Source organism: Ovis canadensis, chromosome 21 (assembly GCF_042477335.2).
Source record: "Ovis canadensis isolate MfBH-ARS-UI-01 breed Bighorn chromosome 21, ARS-UI_OviCan_v2, whole genome shotgun sequence".
Classification (NCBI taxonomy): Eukaryota; Metazoa; Chordata; class Mammalia; order Artiodactyla; family Bovidae; genus Ovis; species Ovis canadensis.
The window spans coordinates 60115679-60135535 of NC_091265.1; the positions used below are offsets into that span (position 1 = coordinate 60115679).

General features: G+C 44.3%; 1 long non-coding RNA gene across 1 annotated transcript; it reads left to right on the plus strand.

The window, feature by feature from the left end:
• The first annotated feature begins 17485 nt into the window (after positions 1-17485).
• Positions 17486-19857, plus strand: LOC138426564 (uncharacterized). Its single transcript, XR_011251694.1, has 2 exons — positions 17486-17996; positions 19514-19857. It is a non-coding gene; the product is annotated as an uncharacterized lncRNA (long non-coding RNA).

Here is a 19857-nt window from a genome sequence, read left to right on the forward strand (position 1 = left end):
GCTGATTGTTCTAACAGAGAACAGTAAGAGTAAAACTAATCCTTGGACCTCCCTGCTTAGCTAAAGGACTTAGAACTAAGTTATCTGTCGGTTCTCTGACATGTATGAGAAATCTCTGCACCAGTTATGGATTTAGTATCTGTCTCGATGTGTTTATGCTCAGACTCTTTGCAACCCCATGGACTATAGCCCTCCAGGCTCCTCTGTCCGTGGAATTTCCCAGACAAGAATACTGGCGTGGGTTGCCATTTCCTCCTCCAGAGAATCTTCCTGACCCAGGGATGGAACCCACGTCTCTTGCATCTCCTGCACTAGCAGGCGGATTCTTTACCTAACTGGGAAGCACATCTGTCTCTATAAATCTCCTAAAAATGGCACCTTCCCTATATCTGAATATTGTCCTGCCAGTGATGACTTCGAAGAGTATGAATCAAAATTCTATCAAACTCGGACTTCCCTGGTGGGTTAGGGGATGGGAATCTGCCCGAAGCGGACACGGGTTCAATCCCTGGTCCAGGAAGATTCCACGTTCCGTGGGCAGCTAAGCCCTTGCACTACAACTACTGAGCCTATGCTCCAGAGCCTGGTAGCCGTAACTACCAAGCCCTTATGTTGCAACTGCTGAAGCCTACGCACCTAGAGCCCGTGCTCCGCAACGAGAGAAGCCACCACAAGGAGAGGCCTGCGCACCGCAGCAAAGAGTAGCCCCTGATCCCCGCAACTAGAGAAGGCCTGCCAACACAGCAAAGACCCAGCACAGCTATACATACATAATAACAAATTTTTTTAAATTCTATCAAACTAGAAGAAGAGTGCACGCAAGTATTTAATGAGGGCACTGTTGTGTCCCTTTCTGGCCACCCACCCATTAATTTGCTTCTTGTGTGATCTGTCCTAGTTTACTGGGCTGTGAGCACCAGCTCCCCCCTCAGCCACCGCCCCTCCCTTCTCCAGTAACAATAGCTAATGTTTGCTGAGCTTTGGCTGTGGGCCAGTTGTTGAGCTAAATGCTGTACTGGCTGAAGCTCTGAATCTAGTGCTTACAGCCAGCCTTTGAGGCAAATGTTGTATCACTGCTGCTACTGCTGCTAAGTCACTTCAGTCGTTTCCGACTCTGTGCGACCCCATAGACAGCAGCCCACCAGGCTCCCCCGTCCCTGGGATTCTCCAGGCAGGAAGACTGGAGTGGGTTGCCATTTCCTTCTCCAATGCATGAAAGTGAAAAGTGAAGTCGCTCAGTTGTGTCCGACTCTTCGTGACCCTATGGACTGCAGCCTACCAGGCTCCTCCACCCATGGGATTTTCCAGGCAAGAGTACTGGAGTAGGTTGCAATTGCCTTCTCCACCAGTAGGATGGCTATATTACAGATTTAGTAATAGGCTCAGAGACACTGGGTAACCTGCCCAAGGTCACACAGCTCAATAGAGGAGCCAGGATTTAAACCCAGTTCTGTGTGACTCAAGAGCTGACATCTTGTTGCGGGAACCTATGGTTCGGGAGCCCAGTCCCAGATGCAGTGGCTGGAAAGACCCACAGGGGCCCTTCGGGTCTTGAAGCAAGTCACCTTCCTGCTCCGTCTAACTCTAGCTTCCCTGTGGTCAGCTCAGGCGATAGCAAGCCCGCAGCAGCTCTGGGTTTTCAAGGTCCTTTGTGACATAGGGTCAAAATCTGTCTCCCTCTGTCCTCCGTGAGATTGTCAGCCTTTTCTGCTTATGGAGCCTCAAAGAAGGCACTAGTCTGCTCCCCACCCTAGGGAATCCCCTCAGATCTTGACCCAAGCAAGGTATTTACTGTGTACCCACAATGCACGTGGGACAGAGCAGTGAGCAAGACAAGCTCTAGCCCTGGTGGAATTGACAATTTAAAGGGAGAAATTAAAAAGTTCCACTTTGACAGTGACACGTCCACCCACCCAGCCCTTCTGGCCTTTCTGGATCATTGTGGATTTCCAGGTTTGAGACCCCTGGAAAGGTGGTTCCAGAGAAGGTAACCACATAAAAGCCAGGGCTATGGGGCTGGCTCGGGTGGTGCAACGCGAGATGCCCTGACTTGGGGCTGGGAGCGGCCGTAGGTCCAGGGCAATCCTAGAGCTTCACGCTGTTCAGATCTTGGCAAAGAAGGAAAGAAAATCCTGCTGCCTCGCTGCCATTCATAAACAAGCAGCAGCAAGACAGGCCCATCCACCGGCCTCCCAACCTGCAAACTCAAGAGTCCCCCTCCGCCAGCCCCAGCTATCTCCTGCATCCACCCCTCCTTCCCGAGCAGAGCCCATGGGCACTTGGGACTAAACTCATTCCACTCTCTCTGGCTCAGTTTGCTTGAGCCCCCGGCCCAGCTTCTCAATTCCTACCCCTATTCTGGCCTCTCTATCCCCCTCAGTCTCTCTCCAGTCCAGCCAAGCAAGGCCCAGGAGCAAGCGTCAGCGCCATTCCACTGTTCCTCTTCAGAGGCATCTGAAAGAGGGTCACAGGTCAAGCACACACACACAAACACACACACTTCCTTTCATCCGGTGACACTCCCTGTCTAGTCACTGACTCAGGACACAGTGGGACAAAAGGAGCCACAATGCTGGTTTCCGAGTCATGAACAATAGATTTGGAAGAACGACTGCTCAGCTACTGAGCCCATCAACGTCCCACCCTCCCCAAGGGAGATAATGAGGGCGGGGGACAAGGGAGGCGCAGGAGAGGCTTCAGAAAGGAGCAGAGAAGTTGGGGTGTACCCAGGAAGAACCTATGTCCCAGTTCCCACTGGGCCCCACCCTGGCTGAGGTGTGCAAATGAAAAAGAGAACCTGGAGAGACTGGGTTGCTCACAGCCCGGGCACCTGCGCTATGCTTCTGGGCTGGCTAGAGCCAGGGTCAAGCGTGTCTTTAAGGCTAACAGCCGATGGGAGCCCGAGTCACTGTGAGAGGCTTCACAGAGTCCCCAGGCATCAGCAGGGATCAGGGCACCGGCGAAGGCTTCCCCCAGCCACCAGGCGCTGGCAGACCTGGAGTGGCCCTGCTCTCAGTGTCAGGAGGGCCAAGATGCACCCAAAGGGACCAGGTGGGCTTTCCATAGGCGCAGCAGGGGCTGGATGCCTCTCCCCCAGGAATACTATCTCGCCTCTGTGGAGGGCTCAGAACATGACCCTTCCTGTGAATGAATCTCACTTAAATCTCTCAAAACAACCCCGTATCACACTGATTCTCATTTTACAAATGAGTGAATTGAAGTCCAGAGAAGGGAAGACACAGTACCGAATGGCAGGGCAGGACTTTTCACTTGTGTTTTCTCTGTGTGTGTGTTTTATTTTTAAATAGATTTCTTGTACTGGTTTATTTTTGGCTGCCCTGGGTCTTGCTGCTGCGCTCAGGCTTTCGCTAACTGCAGCCGACAGGGGCTACTGTCTAGTTGCAGTGCGCGGGCTCCTCATTGTGGTGGCTTCTCTTGCTGTGCAGCACAGGCTCTGGCTGTGCGGGTTTCAGCAGCTGTGACACGTGGGCTTAGCTGCCCCTCGGCCTGTGGGATCTTCTCGGACCACGGACGCAACGTATTCCGTGCGTTGGCAGGCAGATTTCTTACCACTGGACCACTAGGGAAATCCCTTTGGGGCAGTTTTAATTAATTAATTTTCCTTTTCATTAATGGGTCATATTTTCCTACACTTTTGCATATTTGTAACCTTTCGTCGGGTATGAGGCCTGATGAATTTCAGTTTTTTGTGTGCTAGGATATCCATTCTGAAGGAGATCAGTCCTGGGATTTCTTTGGAAGGAATGATGCTAAAGCTGAAACTCCAGTACTGTGGCTACCTGATGCGAAGAGTTGACTCATTGGAAAAGACTCTGATGCTGGGAGGGATTGGGGGCAGGAGGAGAAGGGGACGACAGAGGATGAGATGGCTGGATGGCATCACTGACTCGATGGACGTGAGTCTGAGTGAAGTCCGGGAGTTGGTGATGGACAGGGAGGCTTGGCGTGCTGCGATTCATGGGGTCGCAAAGAGTCGGACACGACTGAGTGACTGAACTGAACTGAACTGAGGATATCCTTGTATTCCTGCAAATAGTTTTGAGTTGTATTCTAGGACACATTTAAATTGCTTTGAAATGATTTGCTACTTTGGATCTTGCTTTGAGATTTTGAAGGTTTTTTTCCCGTCACACTAAGCAATGCTCTGATACCAGCTGGGCGTCCAACTACTCATTTCAATGCTAACACTATCTATAGATGACCTCTTCCCTCAGTTTCTGTAATTCAGCAAAACAACTCACAGAGCTCAGGGAAACGTTGTGTTATAAAGGGTAAACCTTATAACCACCAAATGGAAGAGAAGGTGAAGTATAGCGGTGAGTACAGACTTCCATGCCCTTTCTGGGCATTCCAATTTCCCCAGCACTGGGTGTTCACCACCCTGGAAGCACTCCATACCCTGTTTAGGAGATTTTATGGCGGTTTCACCATGTCAGTGTGATTGATTAAGTCATTGGCCATTGGTGATTGAACTGAATCTCTATTCCCGCTCTTCTCCTTCAAGGTTGGGGCAGGGGGCTGAAAGTTCCATCCACCAATCACAAGGGTGGTTTCTCAGGCTACCTGCTCTATTCTGAAGTTATTTAGGAGCACACCAATAACAACCTCATTAGCACAAATTTGGCTATGGTTGAAAAGGACTTATGAATAACAAAAGACATTCATATTACTCAGGACATTCCAAGGGTTTTAGGAACTCTGTGCCAGGAACTAGGACAAAGCCTAAATATATATATAATGCTTTACATACATATGCTGCTGCTGCTGCTAAGTCGCTTCAGTCGTGTCCGACTCTGTGCGACCCCATAGGCTTCAGCCCACCAGACTCCCCTGTCCCTGGGATTCTCCAGGCAAGAACGCTGGAGTGGGTTGCCATTTCCTTCTCCAGTGCATGAAAGTGAAAAGGGAAAGTGAAGTCGCTCAGTCGTGTCCGACTCCAGCGACCCCATGGACTGCAGCCTACCAGGCCCCTCTGTCCATGGGATTTTCCAGACAAAAGTACTGGAGTGGGGTGCCATTGCCTTCTCCTTGCATATATATAAATACATATAAATAAATTTATATAAATATATATTTATATATAATACATATTTAATACTTTATATATTTTGTACCAGGGATTTGTTAGGTGGAAACAGAACATCCTTTAGCCAGGAGTTAATTATTTCTGACTCTTGAGGCATGACCCTTCTAGGAGTCAGTGCTCCCTGTAACATAACAAAGTCTTTCTTTCTGACTGGAGCAGGCACTATCTTTGACCATGAATGTCAATTAGATTGGGGTTCCCAGGAGGCTCAATGGTAAAGACTCTGCCTGCCAATGCCAGAGACTCAGGAGACATGGGTTCCATCCCTGGGTCCACTCCAGTATTCTTACCTGGGAAATCCCAGGACAGAGGAGCCTGGTGGGCTATAGTTACGGGGTCACAAAGAGTCAGACACGACTGATGGACTGAGTACACACTCACGTCAATTAGGTCAACTTGGTTGAGAGTGTGTTCAGATCTTCTCCGCATTCACTGGTGGTCTCTGAACTTCTTCTATCAATTACCCACGGAGGAATGCCCAACTGCGGTTTTCTGTTTCTCCTTTCAGTTCTGTTGGTTTTGGCTTCATGCATTCAGGAACTCTTACTGAGTACCTACAGTTAGGATTTTTATGTTTTCTTGAAATAACCCCTTTGTAATTATACAATGTCTCTCTTTATACCTGGTAATATTCTTTATTTCAAACAAAGCTATGGCACTCAGCCACCAGGTCAAATGACCAACACCATGGCTCCAGGGGAGCCCTTCCTTCCCCTCCATCTCTACCTTAGATGTAAGTCCACACCTCAAAAATTACTGAGATTAAGTACCCTACTCCCAAGGAATGGTGGATCTCAAAACAGAAATAAAGCTGAATAGCAGAGAAAATCAAGGTTCTCTGCTTTGACAGCAGCAATGTGACTGCTGCACAGAAGGATACTGTTTAATGTCAGAGACTGACTCCACTCTAGTCCTTCTATGAGGCAGCCAACCCCATAGCATCTCCTTCTCGGTCGGGGGGAGGGGGAGGTGCAGGAGGGATCAATCCCTTTTGGAGTACTAATCCCTGGACCATCAGAGAATTCCCAGCATCTTCTTTCTCTACTTGTAAATTACTTTTTCCAGAACCCCCCCCCCCCATTCTCTTGCACACCCTCCACCAGCCGGATCCTTTATGCTCTGCCCAGAAAAGTTCCTGCTCTCTCCTTGATCCCTCTGTCTCTGAGGACCTCAGAAGTCTCATGGATGTCACAAGGAAGAAACTCTGCATGGGCAGCTCCTCTCCAGCCCCCGTTAGCTATTCCAAACATTTACTGCCTTTTTAAAGCCTCCAGGGGCTTCCCTGGAAGTCCAGTGGTCAAGACCCTGTGCTTCCAGTGCAGGGGGCACAGGTTCAATCCCTGGTTAGGAAATGAAGATCCCACATGTTGTGTGGTACGACCAAAACGGGAAAAAATTGAAAGCCTCTACACCCATCCACCTGCTGCATCCAACAGGAGCTGGGTGGCTTCCTGCTCCCTCCAGAAATAGAGACCTAGGAGGAGGTTCTCAAACCTCAGGAGACCTCAGCAGTGCCAAAGCCCCACGATGTCGTAAGATAAATCTACAGTCTTTGATTCAATAAAGTGTATTTTAGCATCTATTTATTGTATACTTACTCTGCTGGCCCTTTATGTTCAACACTGATTTATTTCTCACAAACACCAATTGAAGGAGGTTTGGTTATTCACATGTTTTAGATCAGGAGATTGAGGTTCAGAGAAGTTAAATTACTCACCCAATCATATAGCTAATAGGTGGCAGAGTAAGGATTCTTTCTGGAACATTAGGTTCATTCAATAGTATGTTAAAACACTTTTATGATCGACCTCATTTCTTTAAACTTTAACGTAAAGTAAATAAAGAAATAGCGATGTAAAATAAATCCTACTCATAAAGTAATATTGAAAGACTTGAAGGTAATATTGAAAGTGTATTATTCATTACACTAAATGTGAGAGACCGGATGCTTGCAATAAAAGACAAACTGCCGGATCAGGTTAAAAAAAAACAAACCAGCCAAATAATACAGTAGTAAAATCATCAGACTTTCTAAGGGACCAGAACTTAATGATTCCAACCACTAAAAAGAAAGGATGATGTAAGGATGATGATGTAACCTGATGGGAACCTAACAATGGCTACAATGGTGATCATATGATAATATATAAAATACCAAATTAACATGCTGTACACCTTAAATTTCCACAGTGTTATCTGTCAAATGTATTTCTCTTTCTTTGGTAGGTTTTTATTTTTTTAACACTTATTTCTTTGGCTGCACCAGGTCTTAGTTGCCACATGCAGGATCATTAGTTGTGGTAGGTGAACACTTAATTGCAGCATCTGCGATCTAGTTCCCTGATCAGGGATTGAACCCTGGTTCCTTGCAATGGGAGAGGGAAGTCTTTCTTAGCCACTGAACCTATAAAATTTTATTAAAGTATAGTTGATTTGCAATGTTGCGTTCAGTTCAGTTCAGTTCAGTCAGTCGTGTCCGACTCTTTGAGACCCCATGAACTGCAGCACACCAGGCCTCCCTGTTCATCACCAACTCTTTCAGAGTTCACTCAAACTCACGTCCATCAAGTCAGTGATGCCATCCAACCATCTCATCCTCTGTCGTCCTCTTCTCCTCCTGCCCCCAATCCCTCCCAGCATCAAAGTCTTTTCCAATGAGTCAACTCTTCACATGAGGTAGCCAAAGTATTGGAGTTTCAGCTTTAGCATCATTCCTTCCAAAGAAATCCCAGGGCTGATCTCCTTCAGAATGGACTGGTTGGATCTCCTTGCAGTCCAAGGGACTCTCAAGAGTCTTCTCCAACACCACAGTTCAAAAGCATCAATTCTTCGGTGCTCAGCTTTCTTCACAGTCCAACTCTCACATCCATACATGACTACTAGAAAAACCATAGCCTTGACTAGACGGACCTTTGTTGGCAAAGTAATGTCTGTGCTTTTCAATATGCTATCTAGGTTGGTCATAACCCTCCTTCCAAGGAGTAAGCATCTTTTAATTTCATGGCTGCAGTCACCATCTGCAGTGATTTTGGAGCCCAGAAAAGTAAAGTCTGACACTGTTTTCATTGTTTCCCCATCTATTTTCCGTGAAGTGATGGAACCAGATGCCATGATCTTAGTTTTCTGAATGTTGAGCTTTAAGTCAACTTTTTCACTTTCCACTTTCACTTTCATCAAGAGGCTTTTTAGTTCCTCTTCACTTTCTGCCATAAGGGTGGTGTCATCTGCACATCTGAGGTTATTGATATTTCTCCTGGCAATCTTGATTCTAGCTTGTGCTTCTTCTAGCCCAGCGTTTCTCATGATGTACTCTGCATATAAGTTAAATAAGCAGGGTGACAATATACAGCCTTGACATACTCCTTTTCCTATTTGGAACCAGCCTGTTGTTCCATGTCCAGTTCTAACTGTTGCTTCCTGACCTGCATATAGATTTCTCAAGAGGCAGGTCAGGTGGTCTGGTATTCTCATCTCTTTCAGCATTTTCCATAGTTTATTGTGATCCACACAGTCAAAGGCTTTAGCATAGTCAATAAACCACTGGAGAAGGAAATGGCAAACCACTTCAGTATTCTTGCCTTGAGAACCCCATGAACAGTATGAAAGGCAAAATGATAGGATACTGAAAGAGGAACTCCCCAAGTCGGTAGGTCCCGAATATGCTACTGGAGATCAGTGGAGAAATAACTCCAGAAAGAATGAAAGTATGGAGCCAAAGCAAAAACAATACCCAGTTGTGGATGTGACTGGTGATAGAAGCAAGGTTCGATGCTGTAAATAGCAATATTGCATAGGAACCTGGAATGTTACGTCCATGAATCAAGGCACACTGGAAGTGGTCAAACAGGAGATGGCAAGAGTGAACATCAACATTCTAGGAATCAGCGAACTAAAATGGACTGGAATGGGTGAATTTAACTCAGATGACCATTATATCTACTACTGCGGGCAGGAATCCCTCAGAAGAAATGGAGTAGCCATCATGGTCAACAAAAGAGTCCGAAATGCAGTACTTGGATGCAATCTCAAAAACCACAGAATGATCTCTGTTCATTTCCAAGGCAAACCATTCAATATCACAGTAATCCAAGTCTATGCCCCGACCAGTAACACTGAAGAAGCTGAAGTTGAACAGTTCTTCGAAGACCTACAAGACCTTTTAGAGCTAACACCCAAAAAAGATGTCCTTTTCATTATAGGGGACTGGAATACAAAAGTAGGAAGTCAAGAAACACCTGGAGTAACAGGCAAATTTGGCCTTGGAATGCGGAATGAAGCAGGGCAAAGGCGAATAGAGTTTTGCCAAGAGAACGCACTGGTCATAGCAAACACCCTCTTCCAACAACACAAGAGAAGACTCTACACATGGACATCACCAGATGGTCAATACCAAATCAGATTGATCATATTCTTTGCAGCCAAAGATGGAGAAGCTCTATACAGTCGGCAAAAAACAAGACCGGGAGCTGACTGTGGCTCAGATCATGAACTCCTTATTGCCAAATTCAGACTTAAATTGAAGAGAGTAGGGAAAACCACTAGACCATTCAGGTATGAGCTAAATGTTGTGTTAGTTTCAGGTAAATATATTTCAATTAAAAAAAAAAGACAGACCTGCCAAAAGTACTGTGATATTGGCATAACAACAGATACATGGACTAATGGAATAGAGTCAAGACCCCAGAAGTAAACCCTCACGTTTATGGTCAATAGATTTTTTTAATACAAAGTTAAAAGCACATTGTATTTCCTTCCTGACTACTTGCCCAGTCTCCATCTCATCGAGAGAGACAAGCTTCATCTAAATTATTTCATCTGATTGATGACTGTCATTTATAACTTTATTGCTACTTCTGTCTCAGGTATTTCTTTGAAAAAGGTGTATGGATTCATTACATATTCTAATGTATTGTCTACAGATTATGAGATAAAGTCAAGCATATATCAGCTGATAGTTTTTGTTGACCTGTCTTTATACTTAGAAATGTCTCTTCATAGTAGGCTTCCCTGGTGGCTCAGGTGGTAAAGAATCTGCCTGCAATGCAGGAGACCTGTGTTGGATCTCTGGGTCAGAAAGATTCCCTGCAGAAGGAAATGGCAACCCACTCCAGTATTCTTGCCTGGAAAATTTCACGGACAGAGGAGCTGGCTGACTATAGTCCATGGGACATGACTGAGCAATAGAATCAGACACAACTGAGTGACTATCACTCACTCACACAATTTTAGACAGGAGTGCCAGGACTATTCAAAGGGGAAAGGACAGTCTTTCAGCAAATAGTATTGGAAAACAGGATATTCACATGCAAAAGAATAAAGTTGGACCTTTTACCTTATACTATATCCAAAAATTAACTCAAAATGAATCAAAGATAAATCTAAATTTAGCAAGAAAAGCACAGATCAATATGAACAATCACATTTTTCAATATCATATTGAAAGACATGCTTTAAAATGGAACAAATAGAAAGCTATCCTAGAGTTTTGGATGGTTAGACATAATAGCATAAAATGATCGCTTGTCCCCATAATTAGTATATACATTTAATGCAATTTAAATTAGCATTCTACATTTTTTTTGGCTATGTAGCATGTGGGATCTTTGTCCCTAAGCAGGGATTGAACCCAGACCCCCCTGCAGTGGAAGCTCAGAGTCTTAACCACTGGACAGTTAGGGAAGTCCCTAAGTTTCCTCTTTTAATAGCTTTAAATGATTCTAATGGCTTATCTCAAATAATACAAGTCTGGGATTAGTGAAAATATACAAAAAAGAATCATGAAGGGGCCTCACTTTTCAAGAAAAGAGCCACTATAAGAACATCATAATCACAGCAATTTGGTATTGGAAAGAATTAGACCAGCAGATTTATGCAGCCGAATTAAGAATATAGAGTTGGGTTCCTATCTATTTTAGGATTTAATATATGACACATGTGGAGTGTCAATTTAGCAGAAAGGGGCTGTACTAAGTAATGGGAGGTGCCAGCAGAAAGTTCACTACCCATCCAGAAGAAAATGCAATTGGGCCTATCTCTTATGCTAGTCTCCAAAATATAAATTCCAGAAGGATCTAACTCTTAAATATAATAAATTTGTTGTTCTTGTTGCGTTCAGTTACTAAGTCGTGTCCAACTCTTTGGGACCCCATGGACTGAAGCACACCAGGCTTTCCTGTCCTTTACAATCTCCCCAAGTTTGCTCAGATTCATGTCCATTGAGTGATGCTTTCTAACCATCTCATCCTCTGACCCCCTCTTCTCCTTTTCGTACAAGATTTTTATTATGTTTTTTGTTAACATAATAAAAATCTTGTAAGAAAATTTAAAAAATGAGAAGACTCTCTTAACCAGGACTGGAAACCTAGAAGTCATGATGGGAAGAATAGACATATTTGACTCAATTAAAAATGTAAATATATGAATGCCAAAAGATGCTGGAGACAAAACAAAGAAACAGAGAACAGATTTAGAAAAAAATGTTTATAGTTACATCTCTGGCAGTCCAGTGGTCAAGACTCCACTGGTTAAGTGGAATGGTTAAGTCCAGTGGTTAAGCTTCCAATGCAAAGGGGTGTGGTTTCAATCCCTGGTCAGGGAACAAAGATTCCACCTGCAGTGCAGTGCAATGTGGTCAATAAAATATTTTTTTTTAAAAAGGAAGAAAAATATTTACAAAGCAGAAGGCAAGAGCATCTTACTGTATATGTGTGTGTGTTAGTTGCTCAATTGTGTCTGGCTCTTTGCAAACCCATGGATGGTAGCCTGCCAGGCTCCTCTGTCCATGGAATTTTCCAGGCAAGAATACTGGAGTGGTAGCCATTCCCTTCTCCAGGGGATCTTCCGGACCCAGGATCAAACCCTGGTCTCCTGCACTGCAGGAGGATTCGTTACCCTCTGAGCCACTAGGGGCCCAGCAGCTTACTATTGCCCTACAAATCAAGGACAAAGAACTCAACGGAAAAATGAACTGAGCCTGTAAAGAGGCAGTTCACAGAAGGAAAATTCCAAATGGCAAAGGAAAAGATGATTAAACTGAAAGGTTGGGAAATGCAAATTAAAATGACACAATTCTGCTGCTTTGCTAACTAGTCTGGCAAAAATTTAGAAGAACTTTAGCATCTGTTGGCTGAAGATGATACAGGAAAACAGAAATTTCCATGCATTTTTTTGTGGAAATGAGATATGTTACTTAAAAAAAAGCACTCAGCTAATATTTAGCAAAACACAAAATTCTCGTATTTTTCAACCCAGCAATCCCAACCCTTAGACACTATGAAAGATTTATTGCAGCAATATTCATATTGGCATACAACCAAGACCAAAGCAAGAACCTACAGGTAGCTGAATTCCACTTGTAGGACATTATAGCCATTAAAAAAGAGTGAATTAGAGCAACATCAGTTGACTTGAACAAAGTTCCACGAAGTATTGCTGAGTGAGAAAAGTGCAAAGGTGCATTTGGTACAACACTTCTAGTAATCAGAAAACAAAACAAAACCCACATCCTGTAACGTACATTTGCACATATTTATAATTATATATAGATTTATTCTTGATTATGAGTATTGATAAAATATGTGGGGATACAGAGCAGAGTGTTAATCTGGGTTATGGGGGGGTGTTGGTGGGAAATATGGGTGAAGTGAGGGAGAAGTCAAGCAAAAAGGACAAAGGAAAATTTAGACTGTATAAAAAATATATATTATGACCATGTATTCATTGGGATCTCCAGAACCAATAGTAGATATAGATATATATTCATATTTTTATATTTGCATGGGCTTCCGTGGTGGCTCAGATGGTAAAGAATCTGCCTGTGATGCAGGAGACCTGGGTTCAGGCCCCGGGTCAGGAAGATCCCCTAGAGAAGAGAATGGCAACTCACTCCAGTATTCTTGCCTGGAAGATTCCATGGACAGAGAAGTCTGGCGGGCTATAGTCCATGGGGTCATGGAGAGCTGGACACGACTGAGCAACTAACATTTGCACATTTTTTCACTTCATATTTTATTATATATATTTCTCTTCCTCTGTCTCTCTGATAAGGAATTGGTTCACATGATACAGGAGGCTGGGACATCCCACCATCTGCTGTCGGCAAGCTGCAGGCCCAGGAAAGCCAGTGGCCTAGTTCTAGTCCAAATCTGAAGGTCTGAGAACCAATAGTGAAAGTTCTAGTCTGAGGCTGAAGACTGATGTTCCAGCTCACACAGTCAGACAGAGCCAGTTCTCCTCTTCTGCCATTTTGTTCTATTCTGGACCAACGGATTGAAGGAGACTCCCCAGCCGCCGCCCCCGCCCCTGGCACAGTGAGGAGAGCCCTTTTCTATACTAGGTCTGTTGATTCAAACGCTAATCTCATCCAGAAACACCTTCACAGACACACCCAGAAATAAGGTTTCATCAAATATCTAGGTGCCCTGTGATTCAGTCAAGATGACACATAAAATTAACCATCAAAGATCATATATGCATTTATGTAAAATTTGAGATAAGCAATACATCTGAAAAAATTTTCAAACTAAAAATCTGCCCTCCATTGGAGTGATCACACCCTAGGGGCAAGGAGCTGGGTGTTTATCCTCCTTCTCCCATCCGTTACTGGCTGAGAAGTAGCTTCTGGAGGTGTTCATTTCCAGCATTCCCTATGTACTGGCTGGATACCCTCCTGTGGTCCCAGGAAGTCTCTGTCAGAGCTGCAGGCATATGCAGTGAGAGGCCTTCCCTGTGCACAGAGAATATGAAGGGGAGGGAGAGGAGCAAAGCAGCATCTCCTCCAGATATGTTGCAGTTTTGCAACAGCAGGCATAAGTGGGATATTGAGAACACTAAACCATGCTATTTGTGGATAAGACCTACTGATTTTTGGATGCTCACGATGTACTGAAATGGTACCCGACCTGCATGGGCATCATCTGTAGGTGTAACCATCTTTCCCCTGTGATAGGGCAAGGAGTATCTCTCCAGTGCTTCTGCACAGAAACTCTTCTAAAGAGGTGGAATGTAGATGGGGCCCCTGTGCTGGTGACATGTAGAATGGAAGGCAGGTGCCATCTTGAAGAAGATTGCTCCGCCTGACCAGAGGCCCATTTCCCCTAGCACTTTATTCGTACCCTTCAAGCCAAATCCCTGAGGCTGATGTAGAAGTGTGGGCCTTTCTCTCTGCTAGCTACTTTGTATGTGGCCAATAAAGGATGGTGACACTGCAGGAGATAAACAGGACTTCCAATGTTTGTGTCTAATCAGAGAATAGAAATCGTTTTAAGAAAAAAAGTTCATTTCACATGAAATAAAAATTTTGAGCGGCTTCCCTGACAGTCCGGTGGTTAAGACTCCGTGCTACCATTGTAAGGGGCTACAGGTTCAATTCCCAGCTGGAGAACTAAGATACCACAAGTGGTGGGACATGGTAAAAAAAAAAATGTTTTTGAAAAGGCTTCACAAGCCCTCCATCTTCAGGAGAGTGTTCTAGGCAGAGCTCAAGTTAACCTACAGCTTGGGAAATCGCCCGGCCTGCCAAAGTGTGTTTATTCGAACAAATAGAGTAAGCACCAGTTAATTCTATCTGACAACAATGAAAGTCCACTCTGCCAAAGTAGAATAAGAAAATTTCAGATAAACTTTAAGATGGCACACTTCAGGATCTCCTGCTTGCCAGCCAGTGCTGCTGTAGCCACTTAGACCATGCCCCCAGTCTCTCTGCTGAGGTGGGGGATCTGGGTCCCAGGGTCTCTGCCCCACTGGCTCTGAATTTCCTGGAGCTAGGCTGCCAAGGGTTTGGATAGTGGGTTGGAAGGAAGGGCCTGTGTTTGAATGATGTCTCTGCTAATGCTTGGCTCAATGGCTCGGTTGAGTCCTCAGATTTCTGAGCCTTCGTGGTTCACCTGTTAAATGGGTACAGCATCTAACCTGAGAGGGATGTCAGGATCAGATTCATTCCTCCAGGAAGTGTTCACTGACAGTCTCTTTTGTACGGGCACCTGGCTGGCTCTAGGAAAATAAGGATGGATGATGCAGAAACAGCCCCTGACCCCATGAAGGCTGTTTGAGGAAGCCAGGAGGGAAGTAGATGTCATTGGTTGACAAGTAACTGGGGCTATGAGGTCTGGAGGTCTTCCTGAAGGAAGAGGCATCTGATCTGAGAAAGCATGATGGAGGGGGAGACAGAAAGAGCAGGGAGTGGCCTAAGAGAGAGCTTGATGGGGGAAAGGATAGAGTCCAGGACATGGTTTGAAAGGCAACGGTCCTTATTACTGTGTCTCCAGCTCTAGAGGGTGAGTCTCTCTTCCTCCTTCCCCCTCTCTCTCTTATTCTTTCTGTTATCCTCTCTCTCTCTCTTCCCCTTCCCCATGGATGATCCTGCTAAAACTATGTTACTCTTTACAGTATTTTCCTCAATACTCCATAGGTTTCAAATAAAAATGACTGAAAAAAATAAAAATGACTGAAAAAAATAAAAATGACTGAACGTATGTTCCAAAAGTTTCTGAGATTTCTGTAAAAAAAGATATAATAATAATTCAAACATGTATTATTATGAACCAATATATCATAAGACTATGTCCATGACAAATAAAAATAATCTCTACCTGATTCAGACCTCTGATAATAGAAAAAAGAAAAAAAGAAAAGGAAATAAACACCTTAAATGCAAGTTAGAAGCCAATGATGGAGAAATACTACTGGAAACATTTAACATTTAGAATTACTATTCTTAAAATGCAAAGATAAAACATACAAAGTTGATAACTGTTTCATAACAAATATTTCAGATGGAAAATTTTTTCTTTCATTTTGCTTCGATCTTGGTCAAATTGTTGAATGGGCGTCCACAAGCATCTTCAACTAGGGAGTACACATTCCTTTGCAAAAGCTCACTTCCTTAATCAGGAAAATGTTTTGTCTACTAGTCCTGATTTTGGTTTTGCTATTGAAATCAATACTGTTAATTCAGATCAGTTTCTGGTTTCCTGTTGGAGTATTATATAACATCCACATCTTTTTTTTTCTCTCTCTCTCTCTCTCTCATCTTGAAGTAGTCACAAAGCATTGTAGCCTACCATGAATATTTAAAATACCAGGCTACTGTGAACACTGTTGGGTCGTATTTGAATAAGGTAATATTTGGGTCTTCCAGCAAGATTAGCAGAACTACACAAAATCCCTTGGTGAAATGACCAAATTAAGAACTTATTTTACTTCCAAAAGGTGTTATTTCTTGAATACTATTCACAAAATTTGTATAAAGAATGCAAGCTTATAAATTTATTCATTTATATTTTAGTTGCCAGAATGACTTATTCATATGGAAAATTGTTCAACCTTAAAAAGGAATGAAATTCTGATACATGCTACAACATGGGCACATTTTAAAAACATTATTCTAAGTGAAATAGTGTGTGTGTGTGTGTGTGTGTGTGTGCACGCGCGCGCGCTCAGTTGTTTTCAACTCTTTGCGACTCCATGGACTGTGGCCAGCCAGGCTCCTCCATCCATGGAATTTTCCAGGCAAGAATACTGGAGTGGGTTGTCATTTCCTCCTCCAGAGGATCTTCCCAACCCAGGGATTTAACCCATGTCTCTTGTGTCCCCTGTACTGGCAAGAGGATTCTTTACCACTAGCGCCCCCTCTTAGCAGTCTGACTGCAAGGAGATCCAACCAGTCCATCCTAAAGAAAATCAGTCCTGAATATTCATTGGAAAGACTGATGCTAAAGCTGAAACTCCAATGCTTTGGCCACCTGATGCGAGGAGTCAGCTCACTGGAAAAGACCCTGATGTGGGAAAGATTGAAGGCGGGAGGAGAAGGGGACAACAGAGGGTGAGATGGTTGGATGGCATCATCCACTCAATGGGAGTTGGTGGACAGGGAGGTCTGGCGTGCTGCAGTCCATGGGGTCACAAAGAGTCGGACATGACTGAGCGACTGAACTGAACTGAGCGCCACTTGGGAAGCCCAAGCCATATGCAAAAGGACAGATATTCTATGATCTGACTTGTATGAGGCACCTAGAGAAGTGAGACTCTTAGAGAGAGAAAGCAGAAAAGTGGCAATCAGGGTCTGGGAAGGGGGCACTGGGGAGTTAGTGTTTAGTGGGTACAGAGTTTATGTTGGGGAGGGTGAAGAGATTTGGAGATGGAAAGTTGAGATGGTTGCACAACAAAGTGAATGACAATGTCACTACTACTGCACACTCAAAAATGGTTAAAATGGTAAATTTTATGTGATGTGTATTTTACCATAGCTTAACAAAAAATGACTCACTGCTATTAGCTAGGACCATGAACCATGACTCACATATGGCAACAGCTATTAATACAAGAAGCAAGACTGACTTCATCATGATGACTTCTCGCTTTCATAGTCCTATTTCTGCCTTTTGTTTTTAACCTAACATTGGTGAGTTCTTCTGAAGCAGAATCATTAAGCCTTAACTGTTGAGGGAGAGTTATAATATCTTTTTTTTTCCTGATTTTTTTTCAGAATCAAGTCCAGCCATGAAATTTGTGGGGCCTGTTACAAAATGAAAATGCAGGGCCTCGTGTTCAAAAATTATTAAGAATTTTCAAGATGTCAGCGACAGAGCATTAAACTAAGTGCAGGACCCTTCTAAGCTCTAGGCCCTAGTTGCACGGGTCTTACACCCATGAAGTCAGCCCTTCTCAGGATTTAGCAAACACAAACTTCCTGAGAAATGCGAAGAAGGCATTCCCCTTGGAGACAGGAGGTGTGAAAGCAGAGCATGTGGCCCAGTGACTGCAGCAAGCATTGGGCTGCCGTGAGGGGAATCCTCTTGGAAACAAAGCCAAGACCCTGAGCAGGTGTGTGAAGGTGCCATCTTTGAGTCACAGTGTTGACCAGTCTTGGAGCTGCTCCACCTCCAGGGAGGTAAGAACTCCAGTTTATTTGAAGCTTATTCTTTTGTTTCCTGTTATTTATAATGCATGCACATCTTGTCTCTTTTTATATAATTTATTTATTTTTGGTTGTGCAGGCTCTTTGTTGCTGTGCATGCCACTTTCTCTAGCTGGGATGAGCGAGACTACTTTTCATTGCCGTGCACAGGTTTCTCACTGGAGTGGCTTCTTTTGTTGGGGAGCGTGGGCTTCCCTCGTAGCTCAGTTGGTAAAAGCTGGTAAAGAATCTGCCTGCAATGCAGAAGCCCCTGGTTCGATTCCTGATTTGGGAAGATCCCCTGGAGAAGGGAACAGCTACCCAGTCCGGCATTCTGGCCTGGAGAATTCCATGGACTGTATAGAGAATTCCATGGACTGTATAGTCCATGGGGTCACAAAGAGTCAGACATGACTGAGTGACTTTAACATGGGCTTTAGGCACACAAGCTTCAGTAGTTGCAGCACGCAGGCTCAGTAGTTGTGACACGCAGGCTTTAGTGGGATCTTCCCAGAGCAGGGATCGAACCTGTGTCAAATCACTCTGCACTGGCAGGTGGATTCCCATCCACTGTGCCACCAGAAAAGTCCTAATGCATGTCTTAAAGAAAGGCCCTTTCTCATCTGTGCAGCCCCCTCTGGTTCCCCTCTAATCACTCTCCTTAAAATAAAAAAAAACCAAAACTCATTAGAAAAATTTATCTTTTCATGCAAACTCAAATGGGCTGCTTCCATTTCCTTGGCCCCTACACAGCCTGACTTTCTCCCACCCCCACCTCTGCAGAAGGTGCCCTCGAAGTCTGGAATGACCAGCCAAACGCCCAGCCCAGCTGGTATTTTCCTATCCTTGCTACCATCCACGCTGAGGAGTCCCAGACCCAACCGGCAACCTAGGAACCCCTGGCAAGCACCCTTTACCCCTACATTTTTGTTTTTGTCTGTTTGCTTTAATGCTTAAATAATTTTTTTCCATTTATTTATTTTTTTGTCTGCGCAGCTTGTGATATCTTAGTTCCCTGACCAGGGACTGAATTCAGGCCCTCAGTACTGAGGGCAGAGCCCTAACTACTGGACCACCAGGGAGGTCCCAATTTCTTATTTTTAAAGTTCCAACCTACTGAGAAATTAACACCTTGTCAATCTAGAACAACTGGCAGTCATTCCTCATGCACTTCAGTAAGTCCCCTAGCTGGCAGAAGGTTTATGCTATAGCACCTCCTCTCCCACGGCCGCAAACCAGCTTCCATGATGGGCCCCTGCTGCCCTCGTTCCTTGCCTCATCCCCACCAACACTCACTTTTCCTACTCCCGAAAGTACAGCTCATGGCAACCTTTTAAAGAAAGTGTTTTAATGGGTGTCCTAGCAAATGCACTTAAAAAAAAACCCCTCTGAAAACCAGAGCTAATGAAAATGAATTGTGTTCATGGATTTTTTTTTTTAAGCCTTCTCTGGGTCAAAAAGGTATCGTTCTGAATACTTGAGTTTTGTCTCATGTGCTTGTTTTTTTTTAGATCTCCTGAGATCTCAAGGAGAGCTCAAGCCCATTTTCCTCAATGAGAGAGCCTCTGAGCTCAGTGGGGCTCAGCTCCTGGCCCCTTCCTGCCTTGGATTCTTTCCCGCGAACCAGTTGTTGCTTCCATGACACTGTGACAGGGAACGTTCCACAAAGGCCATGAGCTGGATCACAGCCCACCTGCTATGACAACTCTGTGCTGGAAAACACATGAGCCAGAGAGCTCTTACCCGGAAGAAACATCTTCAGCTCTCAAGATCACAAGACAGAAAACAATAAAATGCTGTAAAGCAGTTATCCTTCAATTAATAAATAAATTAGAAAACAATCTCTCGCACATCA